The sequence below is a fragment of the Elgaria multicarinata genome, chromosome 9 (genome assembly GCF_023053635.1).
Source record: "Elgaria multicarinata webbii isolate HBS135686 ecotype San Diego chromosome 9, rElgMul1.1.pri, whole genome shotgun sequence".
In the NCBI taxonomy this organism is placed as follows: domain Eukaryota; kingdom Metazoa; phylum Chordata; class Lepidosauria; order Squamata; family Anguidae; genus Elgaria; species Elgaria multicarinata.
Genome location: NC_086179.1, coordinates 77,757,614 through 77,775,651, shown reverse-complemented (window position 1 = coordinate 77,775,651; position 18,038 = coordinate 77,757,614). Strand labels below are relative to the sequence as shown.

General features: G+C 40.3%; 1 protein-coding gene across 2 annotated transcripts in view; it reads right to left on the bottom strand.

The window, feature by feature from the left end:
* Nucleotides 1–18,038, bottom strand: part of CELSR1 (cadherin EGF LAG seven-pass G-type receptor 1) — a 182,415-nt gene that overhangs the window by 106,067 nt on the left and 58,310 nt on the right. The window lies entirely within an intron of this gene.

The following is an 18,038-nucleotide window of genomic DNA, read 5'->3' as shown; positions in this document are numbered from 1 at the left end:
CATGGAAGTGCTGAAACATCTCATGCGGAAGGGCAGTAAGTAGAGTGTCAACCAACCTCTCAGCCACTGGCTGCACTACAAAGGGCACAAAACCTCAGTTGTCCTTGGGAAAGGGAATCATGTTGCTTCCATTTTCTTTCCCAGCATGCGGCACATAAACAGAAGTGGCTGCCCTGAAGCAGAAATGGCCGCCCCTACAAAGGAGAGCTATTTCTCTTTCCATACAACATACCTGGGAGGGAAATGGAGGCCTGAATTTGTATATGGGTTGGCTAGCAGTGTGGGACCTTGGCTTTTGGGAAGGAAGGAGAGGGTTGGGGGAAACAATGGAATGTGGCCCTTCAGCAGATGGCTTCTTTGAGGAGGGACTACCCCACCCACCAGCAATCTCATCATCATTGCCTCATATTAAGAATTCCATCCTGAAATGGAGACCCCATGATGGAACCACCACCTGAAGAGAATCAAGCACTCTGTTCATTTTGACTTGAAAGGGTATTAATGATGTGGTGATAAATGGGGGGGGGGTGATTGAAGGGAAAGTGGTTTTGGAACTGCATCTGAGGTGGGGAAATTAAATTTTAGGTAGATTAATTGAAGAATTGATTTGGATGACCTGAGATGGGGAGCAAATTAACTGAAGAATCTGATTTGAAAAGGAAACTGGCTTGCCTTCTCTGAAATTTATTTGTATACATTATTTCTAAAGTTGCACCTATAACTATAAATTAGCATGTACGTATTTGTGCCCTCTTTTTGTGTGGTGCAATTTTTATTTTTTTGGTAATGCGTAAGCAGCCACTTCTGCCACATACTTAAAGAAGTGTTCTTGGATACGGTTACATTGAAGCTTAAGTATTACATTTTAACTGTGGTACATATTGGCTGGAACAAATAAGCTTGATCAGAAGTCTGCACATGCTTAAAATATTTTCTTCTCTTCTGCATTATTTCTCAAAAATTCCCCAGTTCTGTTGATTTTCTCACTACTTTGTGTGGGATTCCAAATGTCACGAAATGTGACTCTGAGCAACCAACTGCTCACACACAAGAATGGGCTTGCTGTATAAATACCACATCCTACTGAGCAATTCTAAATTTTCCCTAAGAAAATGACTGGTGGAGGGCTGATTCTTCAGAAAATGTACCAGTCCCATAGCTGGAATACCTGCTAGCATCCCTGATGACAGCTCTGAGATGGGTAGGATTAAGGAAGTTCTCTAGATAGGAACTACAAATATTTCAGATGAGTAGCTGGCAGCTTACAACACAGGGCATGGAGCTGTTGCTTTCTACTGTACAACGTCTAAATTATCTGCTCTAGCAGGAGGCTCAAACTCAAGGAACTAAAACTATACTCAGCCAGGAGGGATTCCAGGAGCTTAAGATAAGTTATATGCAAAAATACAACCTAGCTTCCATTCCACAGACTAAACGGAATTACATTAAACATTACCAGTTCCAACCCCAGAATGCTAGAAATCCAGATCTAAAAAGTCTGCATGTACTCGAGAATCTCAAAGCTCAGCAAATAAATGAAATTATCGATTTAAAATGTCATCTGGATTTTGGAGATCAATCTTGTTGGCTTGGTTTGCATGTAATGCTAACCCTTTGCCCACTCCCTCCTTGTATCCCAAATGCCTTTGCAGCACTGCAGTACTGGCATGTAAAGAGGCAGGTTTTTTTTAAAAAAAAACACTCTTGCCCACTGCCTCTATAGTTTAGCAAAATAATCCTTGAACAACCCATGATTCTGGGTTCACACATAGTGACAACCCATGGTTTAAACAAACCACAGTTTATAAACCAACAACAAACCATGGGATGGGTTCATGGTTAACAAACCGTACTTAACACATAGTTCTGAGTTCATATATAACAACCCATGAGCCAACAACCATGGTTAATTAAACCATAGTTTGTCATTATCTAGCAGTTCAACAGTGATGTGGCTTTTCTAATAAATAAATAAATATCCATAATCATTTCCAGTGGCCCATATAGACCGGGATTAAATTTAGCATATATTTGTGTTTTATAGACCCTTTAGATAAATCACAGACTGATTTAATTTAATTTAAATTATTTTCATGTTGTTAGCTGCCTTGAGTGATATTTCATAGTGGAAAGATGGATTATAAGTTAGCCTAATAAATAAGCATTCTTTTGATCACAGCAAACTCATTGCTCATTAGTCTAAAGCCTCTATATTTTGAGTATGCAAAATGTATTAAATGGAGTCTACTACTATAAAGATGTTGATTAAAGTTTCCACAGATTAGTCAACTGCTTGATCCACCACAATGTGTCTACTGCATATTGTTCATATAAAAATATAAGACCTCAGAAATCAAATGAAAAATTATCTAGTAGTCTAGATAAAAAATACATCTATTTCCCTTTGCAGTTTATGGATGTATAAAGTGGATGTATTCCTATAATAAAATAGTTTTCCAGCTAACATTTAAAAACTTTTGAAGTGGAATCCCTTCAAATAGGGAGGGCTGCAGATCTGAATAAATACATAAAAATACCAGCATAAATTATCAGTTAATAGCGATTAACTTGCTTAGAAGTTCCTAGAACTGGTTTGTCCATTATGCAGTAGTGTCTTTTGCATCATTTAACATCAATCATTCTGAAACCTGATTAGCAAGCAGATGCATAGCTGGAATACTTAAAAGTATTCAGTAGCTGCTGTACACTGCGCTGAACAAGGACATCTAAGAGTTAGTGCCTTTATTGAGTTGCCTTCTCTCTTGCACTCAACTAGACTGAACACTGACAGCCCCACCCACAATTTTATTTAGAAAGTAAAGGTCTCATTACAGTTGGCATTATGTTATCTAAATGCCAAAGGAGGTTAGCGACTTCTTTTTTTTAGAGAAAAGTATATACAAGTCAAGTCCTTCTCCTGAAGAGCTTTCAAGTGCAAGAAGTGTCCTATACGCCCCCACCAAACATTTTTCTATTATTATTATTATTATCATCATCATCATCATCATCATCATCATCATCAATATTTATATACCACTCCATTACCTAACACAGATTCCAGAGCAGTGAACATAGGTATAAACAGTATAAGAGGAAAAAAGCAAATTAAAATTGTTCAATTTAAAAACAAAGGAACCAGAAAAACAGGGGCTAGTTAGTTGAGGAAGGCTTCTTGAAACAGAGTTGTTTTCAGGAGGTGCCGGAAACAGCCTAGTGTTGGCACCTGCCTGACATCCAGGGGCAGAGAGTTCCACAGAGAAGGGGCCACTACACTAAAGGCTCTTTTCTTGGTGGATTCCAATCCGGCCATAGGTTCACATGGAACCACCAGGAGCATGCCCTCCGAAGACCTCAGTGACCGGGCAGGTTGGTAAGGGAGAAGGTGCTGTCTCAGGTATCCTGGTCCCAAGTTGTTTAGGGTTTTGCACACAAGTACCAAGACCTTAAACCTGGCCCGGTAGCCAATAGGCAGCCAGTGCAGTTTCCTCAGCAAAAGAGTTATATGCTGAAAAGAGGCAGCTCCTAACAACAGCCGAGCTGCTGCATTCTGCACTAGCTCCATCTTCTGGAGCAGTCTTAAGGGCTGCCCCACATAGAACATATTGCAGTAATCCAGTCTTGAGGTTACTAATGCCCATACCACTGTGGCAAAGCTAGAGCACACAATATTTAAGTTAATTATCTGCTTGAACTGTAGGAAGTTTTAACAAGTAAAAAATTGCTCTGCTGTAACTCCAGTTCAAAAACTGATTGATGGGGACTTTCTTTAAAGGAGAGAAAAACTGTGGGCACATTTGCATGAAATGCTAGCCCATCTTGGGTGACAAGCTATGCACTGTGGGTTGTTCCATGGATAACCCACATTGCGTGATTTGTGCGCCCAACAGACGATCAAGCTTGCCGTGTCTTGTCTCCCCCCTCCTTCCATCCTGGTACTCCACTCAGTATCCCAGGGTCCTGCATGGCAGAATCCGTCTTACTTGCCCATCCTGACCCCTCCCCACTCTCATCAGTACCACTTTTTGGTCACTGAATTTTTTTTTATTTTTAAAATAAATAAATAAATATGTCAGACTTTTGCAATAGCAGAATACCACAACAGCACCTTGAAGAAATCATTAGGGATCAATGGGATTTCCCTGTTGATTTGGGATGTGAAATTTTATTTATTTATTTATTTATTACATTTTTATACCGCCCAATAGTCGAAGCTCTCTGGGTGGTTCACAAAAATTAAAACCATAATAAAACAACCAACAGGAGATTGCATTTAAAAGGCACAGACCACACGTGATTAAGTAAATGGCAAAACTCCTGTTATTAATAAATGTGGATTATGTTTATGAGCAGAGGCTGTAAAGTACACAAAATGGAAATGCAGGATACCCCTGATTACAGTCAATCAACTCAATACAGATTGAACAGACACATAGAAGAGCAAAAGCTTAAAATAACTATTCGTGCTTACTTTGCAATAACTGACATTTAGATACAAGGCTCAAGTAGGTCCTTAGTGTCCCACTTCCTATGCAACATGTGGCTTATATGATTTTGCTATTTGTGGTATAATGTATTGTTACAGCTCCTCTCACATAACTACAACCAAGGAAAGGCACTTAACAAAGAGCTTTTTTTCCCTTACAGAACGCACAATTATGGTCACCACATTGTATGTATACTGAGAACACCAAAGTACAATCTACTGTGTGAGAAACCACTGGAGTCCAGAAACTGTCATAATCAATATCAACTGTCAGAATATACAAGACAGCTTTCCCAGCAGTCCCGGCATCTATTCTGACACAGTTAATAAATCACCAGAAAAGGCACAGCGTCAGGCACCATACAGCTTTGTTATCCAGAAGAGAGCACAAAAAGGAATTGGGCATGAATGCAAACAACGATGTTGCATTGAAACGCAAGATATAAATCCATTTAAGAGAACTTCGTTTAATCCTACAACAAAGATTGTGGCTTTTTTTTTTAATCTCAAAAAGAAATTGCAAAATGAAAAAAAAACAGACTGGGAAGGATTTTATTTAAAATGGGTAGTGCAACAAGTACAACCATATGTATGGTTGGCCTTTGACTAATTGCTACAGGCCACAACATGTGAGAAACCCATGCACCAGAAAGAAAATGTTAATTAAAAATAGGAAGGCACCCATACTTATTGCTTATGAAAGAACAAGTTGCCCTGTTCTGAGTACCTCAGCTAGAATGAAAATGCAATGAGTTAATAATATAACCCAAGCCTAACACTTGTTGCAGCAGCAATCTTGTTTACAAGGCGGGGGGGGGCAGAGGCATCAATGCCCCCTCTTCAAGCAATGATGTTGTAAAGGCATCGCGGTGATGCTATGACACAGTATTCCTAACATTGAACAGTGACATAAATGCTTATGATTAAAGATTGTATGGGAAGTTTTAATAAATCCATTTAAACTGGGGGAAATTAATAATTGTAAATTGAATCTAAAGGAGAAAATAATATTTATACTAATAAACAATCTTTTCATGCAATCCTATTTATCTGACAGCAAGTCCCATTGAACGCAGTAGGACTTACTTCTGAGTAGACCTGCCTAGGCTTGCACTGTTAAATCATAAAATGTTGATACCACTGAGATATGAACATAGGCATGCGCAGCACATTTCATTAGGGTGTGTACCCAGGAAATTTTATTTATTTATTTCTTAAAGGCGAACTTTCATTGAATACTCAGTCATAAAGGACATTGTTTTTATTCATTTAAAACACTGTAGATACTGATGCCCTACTCCATGTTCAGCTTTCCTGAGCATGGGAGGGCCGTTGCAGGTGAGGGGGGTGATGAGGAGACGCTCCTCAAGCCCCAGCATTGGTGAGGTTTTGTGGTGACACTGGCTGGAAGAAGGTCTTATGAGGCAATATTAGCATTTTGGGGCCCTCCTCCTGGCCACTTTGAAACATGGCTCCCAGCAGAGCAATTCCTTTTTGTTCCTGCTGCTGGGAACAATGATGTTCTCTTGGAGGCAGTGGTTTTTCAGCACGGTGGTGGAGCAGCCAGAGGGCAGCAGGAGGACAGTTCCCACTGTGACTGGATCTCCCTATGGATCCCTATTCAATGCCCTCCTCAATTTGGCACTTGTTGCTTGAGACATTAGGGTGTGCCTGGGCACACCTGGCACACCCCTTGAGCATGCCTATGGATATGAAATGGCTGTAATCTCAGGGCAATCAGATGCACAAACCAATTCAAAGGAAGTACATGAATTTAAACATACTTCATGCTCCTGTAGATATACATTCAAAGGAACCAGTGTACTGAATACAGGAATGTTATGAACCCCACTGAAAAGTTCTTAAACTCCACTGAAATTAACAAGAACTACATGGAAATATAGCTTCTATGAATTTCAATGGGGCATGAAGAGGATATTACTGAAGCTTCAAAAACATATTTCTGAGTCCCCAGGTAAGGGGGAAATTAACTTTCTTGAAAAGCAAAACCTACCAACCAACCCAAGAATACAATTGGAAAATATTATCAAATATTTCATTGACATCTTTCAAAAAGATGAGTCATCTTTATCTTTGGTGATTATGGCCATAGCCCTCATAAAAGGGAGGTCAATGTTCTGGATTTCCTTACAAGGTATCACTTTTGTGGAAAACGGAATAGTGTGACTAAATTAAGCAGATTACCTCAGTTAAGAAAGACAATTTGGAAAAGTAACTATATTTCCTATGCTGAAAAGAAAGGGCAAGAGTCAATTCCTTTGCTACAGACAGGAAATACTAACTAAAATCACTGTCCTTTTCCATCTCCCTAAATGGGACACCAACTATTTTATTTTTGCATCATTGCATCATTGACATAGAAAGTGTTTGCAGACAACACAATCAGCCAAGAGGACTAGTTAGATTCAGGACTGAAAATCATCATGCTTACAAAATTGCCTGTGGGTTCCAAAGAATGTCAATTCCCTCACTCCTTCAACTGTTCATATAGCTGGTATCTTATAAGTCTGGCTGCTGAAATTAGAAGCTGTGTTTTAACACTGGACTCTGGTAACTAAAGCATTTTTTTAAAAAAAAATCCTGACTGGTTGGATTAATTCCCAAATTACTAAACATGTGCGTCATGCTACAATTATTTCTTTTCTATTACACCCTAGCCCCTCATTTTCTAGGTTACCGAGGTTAATCTGTTTGGTTATGGAGAGAAGCCAGAAGAGCAGCTTACCTTCAAGTTCTTTCTAGATATTATGCCTTATGCACTCTTTCTTCCCAGCCCTCACTCCTTTACATGTTTCAGTTTCTTCTCTTCCCTTGCACAAACTATAGTTTGGCATTACATCCAAACTGGGAAAATTGGTTTGCAATGGGTTATACAAACCATCATTTGCCTGGTTCGGAAAGAATGGCAAGCTGTGGCTTGCAGAAACCAGGAAGGGAGATGGGGAATTGGAGCTCACGAGAGATGAAAAGCATAGTATTGTCAACACTGACTGGCAGCAGCTCTTGAAGATTTCAGGCAGGAGTTTTCCTGCCTTATCTGGAGAAGCCAGGGATTGAACATGCAACTTTCTGCATGCAAAGTAGGTGCTCTACTGCTGACCTATGGCCTCTTCCACTGTAGCACATCTGGGGCATGCCCCAGAGGAGAAAGTCCTATCACACAAGTGGAAGTCCAATGGAAGTCATGCAAGTTTTGTATCCAACTCCCATTACTTATCTTCTTATTAATGATAAGGATTTGCCAGAACAGTTTGAAAATTACTACTTTAGGTAGTTTCCGCACCCCCCAGAAACAGTTTTTTTCTACAGTATGTTTTATATTAGCACAGGCTAATATAAATACCAACTTTTGAAGACATTCTCCTGCTTATAAGCAGTAAGACCCTCCCTCTGCCAATATTAACACAGTAAGGGTCGTTAATTACATACAATAACATGTAATGAGCAAGGGCTTTGTAATATAACTTTGTACAATAACATATAATGAGCAAGGGCCATAGCTCAGTGGTAGAGTACCTCCTTTGCATGCAGAAGGCTGCAGGTTCAATCTTTGGCTTCTCCAGGTAGGGCATGAAAAACTCCTGTCCAAAACCCTGGAGAACTGCTGCCAGTCAGTGTTGACAATACTGGGCTAGATGGACTCATGGTCTGAATCAGTATAAGGTAGCTTCCTTTTTTCCTACACAAAACCCACTTTCACTACTACCACCATCACCACCAAATAACACAGTTTGGAAAACCAGATGGTCTAAGTCAACATTATTTACTTCATAACCGTAGCCCTAAAATTAATTATGGGATAGATAGGTCTTGATCTAGACTCTGGGTAAAAGTAAAAGTTTGATGCTGACACATGTGTAAGTGAATTCTTGCTCACTTTCTCTTGCTGCCAACAAATTCACACACAATAACAATAACAAAAGAATGCATAATGACTACCGGTCTAGTAAAAAATGACCCTGGGTCACAACAACTCTGTTTATCAATGCACCACTGCATTCTTTGCAACCCCAGCTACCCCTAAAGTATGTGCTGATAAGGATAGAAGCGTTCTATCGATGGGAACCTATCTCAACTGTTTTCTTCCCTTCCTGCCCCCCCTCACCTTCCCCCAATTCCTTTTCTTATGTTCATATACAAGTGGCTGGTAAGGAGCTGCATTCCAAGGCCCTCTGGGCTGCTGCAGCTGCTGCCTGGCCTGACAACAGCTCCTTCGCATTGCCCCCTTTAGCCACTGTCAGTCTTGGTTTACAGCCTTTCCCTCCTGCTGGCCTGTCACAAAGCAGCCGCCTCACTCAGTCAAATGGGTTTTCTCACTGGAGTGTTAAACAAGGTGCAGGCTTTAAAACCTCTTCTCATTGTCAGAGCCCTTGTCTCTGTTCCATCAACTGACCTTTGATCTGCAATTACTTCAGAGATGCCCGAAGTCCACTGCCCCGGAGCCACCTACTGAGCACGTGGTTTGAAGAACAGAGAGGTTTGAGATTACCACTCAAGGTGGCAAATCAGAGTTTCTTCAGGATATGGCTCCTCACATCGCTTCTCTCCTCAGAGCTGATTTTTATAAGTACCAATATCAAGCAATTGTCAAGAATGCAAATACGGCTAGCAAATCCACCAGGTTTCTTATCAGCTGCTTATTCAGCCCTTGATTAGGGAATGTGAAAAGCTTTTGAGTTGACATTGGACAATATGGAAGTTCCATCTATGGCTCGTTTACACATGTAAGTTCTGTACTTAATGATGCAAGAAATAACTGAATTGCGAACCAGATCAATGCTTTTCTATCTTTCCCTTGAATGTGTTAAGGACCTTTGTCATAATGTGTGTACTTGTTTTCTGCTCCAGCATAGAAACCCAGTGTTGTGTAGAGTGTTAGAGTGACATGGGAGACCTGGGTTCTAGTCCCCACTCAGCCATGAAATGCACTGGGTGACTTTGGGCTAGTCACTGACTCTCAGTCTAACCTACTTCACAGGGTTGTTGAGAGGATGAAATGGAGAGGAGGACCATATGTAAACAGTTCCTTGCAATAAGAAAAATGGCAGTATAAAAAAATGTAACAACAATTTGAAACCCTATCTTTCTTCCCAGGCACTCAAGGAGGTAAGAGAGGGTTTGTAGGCAGTCTCCCATCCCAGCAGTGACAAAACCTAAAGCTTCAGCAGGGTTGCTGCACCATGTGTCTTCAGATCCCACTCTGATATATAAGATCTGTTCCCTGTTTGGGTGCGCTATAATCTACGTATGTGGTTATTTCTGTTAGGCATTGAAGGAATAGAGGACACTGCCTGCATATAAAGGACTAAGAGTATTTCTAGCTTCAGTTAGCTATGCAGAGATACGTTACTGTGTACTTTGTCAACTATGCATTGTGAGCTGTTATTTTAATAGGAAATGTTTGAAACAGCTCTTATGTTGTATTTTTAGATTGTTGGTTGTTTTTATGCTCTTCATGATTTTAATCTTTGTGAACCGCCCAGAGAGCTTCAGCTATTGGGGGGTATAAAATATAATAAGTAATAAAAAATGTTCACGATGTAATCATAAACAAGTAACTTAGAGCTAATCCAAATAAGGAAGAACATAATAATGCCATTTGAACTGAATCTTCTTGCTCTGAAGATTACTAAATGGGTTTGGGGATCTTTGTGGGAAGTAGATGGAAACAGGTAACTGGGATTCTGAAAACACTTTGGAGGGGGTAACAAGATATATATAAATTGTCAACATATAAATTGTCTTAAATTCAGAAAAAAAATATTTCATAAACCAAATCTGTTCAATTTTTTTGAAAAACAAAACAAAAAAAGTCCTCAGAAAAAAACAAAACCATTTTCTGAATTTCTCTGGTTTTTCCCAGGCCTTCGCATCTCTGTCTGATACACATCCAATTCCAAGAAGAAAAATCCTGTGTAGAAGTGTCTTGAGCCCTGCCTTCAAAACTTACAGCAGAGTATCTATAACCACAAATAGTATCTCTTCAACTACTCTATGCTTTGCTCACTTATTCGAAACACACACAAAAACCAAAACAAAAAAAAGCTAGAATTGCTATTTAGTAGACAGAAGCAGATTAGTTCGCCTTGACTGAATGCTGAATAATGAGGCAGGAAATATCATGAATAGGTCTATTTGTGCAAGAAGGGATTATTCTCATCATTGAGGTTAGCAAGAACAGAACAGAACTCTTAATTTCATTTTATTCTATGATTAACCAAGTCTGCAGATCCAGTAGATTTATTTCCTTCCAAAGCTTCAAACCCCCAAAGTAGGCCAATATTCCTTCAGTAATACAAACTCATATGTTCTGATGAGTGATCTGAAGATCCAACTTTGCCTTCTCTCTCCAGAACGATTGCCTATTTTGTGCTTTGAGGCAAAGCCTGTTGAGTTTCACTTTGAAATCCAAATCCCTCAAAGGCATGGGATTCTCACAAAACAAGTAAGAATAACTTGAACTCCTGTAAAGCTATCCACTCCATACACAGTTACAAAAATGACCCCTCTGCTTTCCCGTTTCCTGCAAACATCTGCTGGATCCTTTTGTTTCCTTCTGGATGTAATCTTAATCTGTAGAAACTCAGATTTCTCAGTGCTGAAAAGGTGCATGGACTAGCAAAGCAGAATGCAATAACCTATTTCCTCATTTTCTCACCACCTTTTTTTTAAAGTGGTAATTTTATTAAAATTTTGGTAGTTATATTTTGCTCTGTTTGAGGCTTCCAAGATGTCTTCAAGAGCAGCCCCATGTACAATCAATTACAGTCATCCAATCAGAAGTTTAAAAGAGCATGGGTCATCATGACCAGACTATGCCTGCCCAGAAACAGTCATAGCTGGTGCACTAGCCAAAACATTTAAAGGCACCTGAGCATCAAGAGACAGTGCTTGATCCAGTGCCCATTGCTGACTCCAAGCACAAGTCCAGCACTTGCACAGCCTCACCGGACATAGAACTGACGTAGAGAACTAGAGCTGAGTGTCATCAGCATGCTGGCGGCATTTCACTTCAAACCACACAATGTTCCCACCTAATATCTTCAGGTAGATGTTTAAAAGTTTCACTCATTGTATTTGGCTAAGCAAAGTGAGTCTTTCGGATTAACGTTTGGCTGATTCAATGTATCCACTGGACACTTGGGATATCTGATTAAATCTGGTACATGCTCTCAGGGCACAACTGTATGTTTCAAGTTTGAATGCATGCTCAATACCCCCACCCCCACCACACAGTCTTCTGTTTTTAAAGGGGAGAGGTAAATGCAATGCACAGTGCAAAGCCGTATCTCCCTTGAAGACTGACGCCTGGTTCGGACAACACGCTAAACCATGCTGCTTAACCACAAAATAGTTAAAGGACGCATTAAGGTCAATGCATTCCGTTAACCATTTTGTGGTTAAGCAGCATGGTTTAGCATGTTGTCTGAATCAGGCCTGAAATACTGGATCCAAACTTGGTATACATATTACTCCAGAGAAAACACTGCATTTCAAGTACAAATCCCAACTTGACCACACTCTTGGCAAGTCTAAACTGGGAGTGTCCAAGGGAAGAGGAAAGATGTTCAACACAAAATATATTTCTTGAATATTGACACAGCAGAATGGAAATTGCTGTGCACATTCAGGACAATAGGTGCAATTCAAGTATGAACTCCAGTTGTACTTCCACACCCGTTTTCAAGGGGAATGGCAAATATGTAAGTGCTGCGCAATGCAATATACACCCTGCAGACTGAGATATCAGAATGAATTTGGTGTTCACATTCAGGGGAACATAGTTAAACATCTCATGTTCAAATATAAGCCAGCTCCACATCAACTAGATACTAGATTTATCTCATTTTAATTCACAGGTGGACAACATGCAGCCACTCTCCATGCAGCCCATTGGAGTCCTGGGGAGTCCCACCAACTTTCTTACAGTCCAGTGATCAGTCATCAGCTGGGTGGTGGGGAAAAGATCACTGTTCTGGCACTGCTATTATTATTTTAATCATGTTGTATTTTAGGGTTTTAATTTTGTTAACCACCCAGAGAGCTTTGGCTTTTGAGTGGTATAGCAATGTAAAATAATAATAACAACAACAACAACCACCAAATAAATAAATAAATAGTTTGGGATGGTGGAAGCTTTAACTATGCCCCTCCCGAAAATCACAATACAGAGACCCCTATTTCCCTGCTGCTAATAGCAATGGCGAAGCAGCAACCTGCATCAGGGTTACTGGGAGAGGAGAGGCTTTGACTTCACCACCCTCCTAGGAATACCAGTGCAGAGATCCCTGCCTCCCTGCTGCTAAGAGCAAACAGCAATCTGGACTAGGATTGTGAGGTGGCAGGGTGGGAAAGGCTTTTAAACTCTACCCCCACCCCCTGCCTCGGTGATCCCATCCCCATATCTCAGCAAGCACGGAGAGGAGGATTAAACTTTCCATCTCTGAGTGTAGTGATGTGGCTGGGTGCAGGAAAAAGTGCATTCATGTGTGCATGCTTGTGCAACCCTCAACCCACCACTACATGTGGCCCTTGAGGCCTAAAAGATTGCCCTCCCCTATTTTAATTTTGACATTTTATAGTAATGGTTTAACTTAATGGAAATGTTTGGAACTGGACTAGGCTAGAAGTTTTAATAGATACATATAGAAATAGTGTCGAACCCTGTCCCAGATATTAGCTTCTGTGTGAACATCTTTACAGCTGCACTGTTTGCACATTCAAGGGCAAAAAAGGTTTATTAGCAATGCATTTTCTCCCTACACAGAGCAAAAGAACGAAAGCTACCTCTGTGGCCTAGAAAAGCAAGGCCCAAAGAGAGAGAGTCAAAAGGGACGCGTTGGTGTCAATACTGATTGACAAAAGTAATTGTTCCCCTCTTGAAAACTGCAGCAGCCTGGAGTGGACTACAAACTTTTGTAGTGTTTGCTACAAACACACCACACTGATAAGTAGCAAATACTAAACAATCAAATAGATTATCTCTGAAGCATTACGACAAGTTCTGTCTATTAAATCAAGAAGAGATTCATTAAAGAAAACATGGCATAACTGAAAGCATTTCTCTTATTCCAGATATTAGAGGGCAGGAGGGAGAAGCAAGTCTCAATTACTCCCATTTAAATCCAGAGTAAGCTCTTGAGTTCAACAGACATATGAATTTACACTTGTACAGCTGAGATCAGAATGCATCCCATTAATGTTTACAAGCCTGAATTGCATGAGATATTAAAGAGTAGAAAGATCACCTCTTAATACTCTATTACTCTAATTTCTCTTCTTAAAGTCTTTGCATGAGTAATCAGAGGTACTTGAGCAAGCCCCATCCAGTAACTTTAATTAAAAAGTCTGCTTCTGCAAAGCTCTCATGCTAATCCCTATGTGTTTAGCTGCTAGCTTTTCAAAGCAGGGCAGAGGAACAGATGTATGTTTTGGAAGGAAAATCAGGAAACGGAGAAAACCCTACAGTTACCAAAAAATCCAAGAACAAATAGGTGACATCTAGTGAAGAACTGGGGCAAACAGCACATGTTTTAAACAAAACAAAACAGAGCAATGATTTGGTTCAGTGCATTCTGCTAGTTTACAGCTGGGATCTGCTAACCCACCCTGGCAGATTTTTCTCCTTGATCCACTATAGTGGATTCATATAGGGTGACCATATGTAAAGGAGGACAGGGCTCCTGTATCTTTAACAGTTGTATAGAAAAGGGAATTGCATATATGGAGAACCTGGTGAAATTTCCTCATAACAACAGTTAAAGCTGCAGGTGCCTTGCCTTCTTTTAAATCTGGTCACTCTACTATAGCTCCTGCAGCTTTAACTGTTGTGATGAAGAGGGAATTTCACCAGGTTCTCCATATATACAAATGACACCTGTTGAAATTCCCTTTTCTATGCAACTGTTAAAGATACAGGAGCCCTGTCCTCCTTTTCTTATGGTCACCCTAATTCATACTAAAAGTCCTATAAAGATGAGGGTGGGTAGGGGAACTATGGAGTGAGGAGGGGTAAGATAACAATGATGTGCTGCCGCATGGTTTACTTCCCTCTCCTCGCTCCATGGTGAAGTTCCTGTCCTCCTGGCCTTGCATCCCAGTGGCTGCCATGGAGGGAATTGTGTCACGTCAGCTGCTCTAGCTATCGCTATGCGATGGCAACCATACAGATTACTTGCCGCTAGAGCATCACCAGATGTTTTGGATGCTCTAGCAGCCATCTCTATGGTCAGACACATTTATCAACGAAGTGTGGATTTAACTACAGAATACCCCACAGACGACATGGTAAGCCACCCTGGGGCCCTTTATTCCCACTGCAGAATGTAGGTATCAATCCTGGGGGGAGGGAACTTTCACACCCCACACAACACACTAACCCATCATGGGATGCTCTAGGATGTGACCCATGGTGGGCTACCTGAAGTCTGATCCCAGCCTATCACTTTCCTCCGATAAACCTGCAGTGGAGGGGGGTGCTGTTGCAGATCCCTTAACTGAAATGAGTTTAATAAAGCTGATGCTCTTTTAACACCAGCAAACCCGTGTCTTGTCTCTTTATTCTGGTGGTACTGGTGCAAGGTAATGCAAAGTTGAAAGAAGAAAGGTGAAAGATCATTCCGTCCTTCTGATGAAAAAGTACACGTCATTCCTCCAAGGGCATATTTATGATATAGGGCGGGATACAAATGTTTTAAATAAATAATAAATAAATACGTCTCGTGTTGGTGGGACGCAGAGGAGGGCTCCTCCAATGGATCTCAAATCTCGGGCAGGCACATATAGGGAGAGGCACTCCCTCAAGTCCTCCCCATTTACAATTCGTACTTTTCATGACACCAAAATTTGTGATCTTACCATATTTATTTATTTAAAAAGTAATTCCCCACCTTTCAGCACAAAAGCTTCCAAGGCGACTGACAACATAAGGTAAAACAGCCCATCAAATGAAACTACAGTATAAGCAGCAATAAAAACAGGCAGAAGAGATAAAAGCAGATCTATTAAAAAATAACAGCAATAAAAGAACCCAAAAAACATAAATAAAACCAGAGCTATCAAACAACATGGAAGTCCATTATGTATTCATATATGTACATACCAGAACATTGCAAAAGTTAAACTGGCAGTACATACTTTACAGGGGCTATTGAAATAATGATCAGTTAAGTGATCTGATTGCAAAACCTTTTCTTGTGACATCCACAATGTACATAACAGGCAGCAGAATTGTGGCACAGCTTTCTTTCTGTATGACAGGCCAAAGAATGTGACAATAGGCATGATATATTACCTTGTAAGAAAACATATCACTCATTGTTGCCAACATATAGAGGCTATTGATTTCAGCAGAAAGAGTCTGTAAGTCCATTTCACATCTTAGAAAAAGACACTGAAATGGGGTTGGGATGGGGTTTCAAAGCAACAGTTACTTGTTTCTTGAATGTAAAAACGTCATTTATTCATTATAACATTCCCTGGCATAAAATCTCAGCCACCATTCTTTACTTTTCACATTTGTTGGCAAAAGTGAAAAACCCCTCACCAAATATATTATTTACCAGGAGAATCCACCAATTCCTCCATTTGTGATTCACAAACTCTACCCTATGCACTTGTTTACCAAATTAAGATTCAGCCATTGTGAAGGTCTGTGGATCTGCAAAGTCTGGTAGTATTAGCATGGTTGGAGACTGGATTATGTAAGGTATTTACAAACACAGATAATGATTCTCCTTCAAATCCAAAAGGTCCATTCATCAACTTCTACAGGACAATATGACTTTACTATTTACAAGCATTGTAACCACAATGAAGATCAAGAAGTATTGTAGCCATTTGCTTATTCCAAAATTAAATTTCCCCCTTACCCATCATCATAGTACAGTGATTTCTCTGGGGCTGAGAAACTGCAGATAGTTATCAGTATAATGGAATACAGTGATGTAATAAGTTCTACAAATGTCACCAGCCTACACACATTTGCACTAGATCGTTGTGCCTGCAAGTGCTAATTGGCCCTTGTTCGCCATTCTTAGTGCCCACCAAGGTGTCCTTCCACTTGTTTTTAATTAACACATTTTCTCACAGGTAGCTCGGAATGTTGTGAAATAGGTTTCTGTTGGTGCTGAAAACTGTGGATTCAAAAGAATTATTTAGTGTATTGGGACTTCGTCCCCACTTCTGCTTTGTACACAATCTTTTGGGCAGGTTACTTGCCCTTTGTGATGCCCACTGTGGCAGCCATTTTGTAATGGTGCCCAGGGCAATTTCTGAAATTGCCAAAGTGTCTGCAGCCCCAATAGATTGCTTACCCCTGTAGTAAGCATCCATGTCAATCATTCATGGCAAATATAGCCTAAAAGGAAAAAAAAGCTTCTATATCTGTGCACTGGAGAAAATTCTTTCCTGTTGTATGCAATGAGAGTGGCTATTTACAAGCCTTGTTATATTAAAAGGGGGGGAAAGCTTCAGTAAAATAAATTAGAGGGGGTTTCAGATCTACAGCTTTCTTTTATGCTCCATGAAGCAACCACCAACCACCACAAGTACACAGCAGACATACCCCATTTAAAACTACAAGAATTTTTGTGTTTTCATGAATATACTAGAAAAATATGTTATACATAGGTGCAATCTGATTGATACTATCTACACTACTGCTTTAAAGCGCTTTAATGGGCTTTATAACAGTTTTGACAACTTATATGAAGTGTGTCCTGGGCCCCAACAGTTGTCAAAACTGTTATAAAGCCCTTTAAAGTGCTTTAAAGCAGTAGTGTAGATCCTGCCCAATTCTCTGCAGAATTGGGAAAACAAGTGCACTTAATCTGAGTGTGCGTTTTTTACAGTTTGCTCTTATCAAGTTATTCACAGGTAACAGCATTTGCTTTTTTTACACAGGTGTAATACCAACAAATTAAAGCTTTAAAGAAAACATTGTTAAAAGCCAAATATTATTGTATGTTTATGTACGAGATTTAAGAGAATAAAACAAGAGCAATGATCTGAGTTGGAAAGTGGTGCTGCTGAAAACATAATTAAGGGTACCACACCTGCTGCTAGATTTTAACAGTCACCTTGCCTAGCTTAATGTATAGCTCCTTGTAGCAAGTCACACTGCATTATGTAGGTATTTAATAATGTCATCTACAGAAAACGCACTGAAAAGATCAAATCACAAGTGTACTTTGGGAGGAAATAGGGTTGGTGCCAGCACTTGGCATCCAGTCATCTGCTGGGAGTCCAGTCCTCCAGCAGGGCCCACCTGTGATGTTGGCCCTGAGACTGCCTGAAATGGGTGGCTGGGACTGAGAGTTGCTCTCCTTTTAATTTCCCACAGTGTCCTGGAGCAACACTACATAAGGCGCATTGGGGATAATTAAAATGACGGGTAGCTCACAGCCACTGGGCACAAAATCACAGCACTATTACCGCCACCACCAGGTAAGCCTACTGGGGGAGACACCAATATAGGAACAGGGCATTTTGGGTTGCATGCAATGGATTGCATCCAATGTTAGTGTACCTTAAA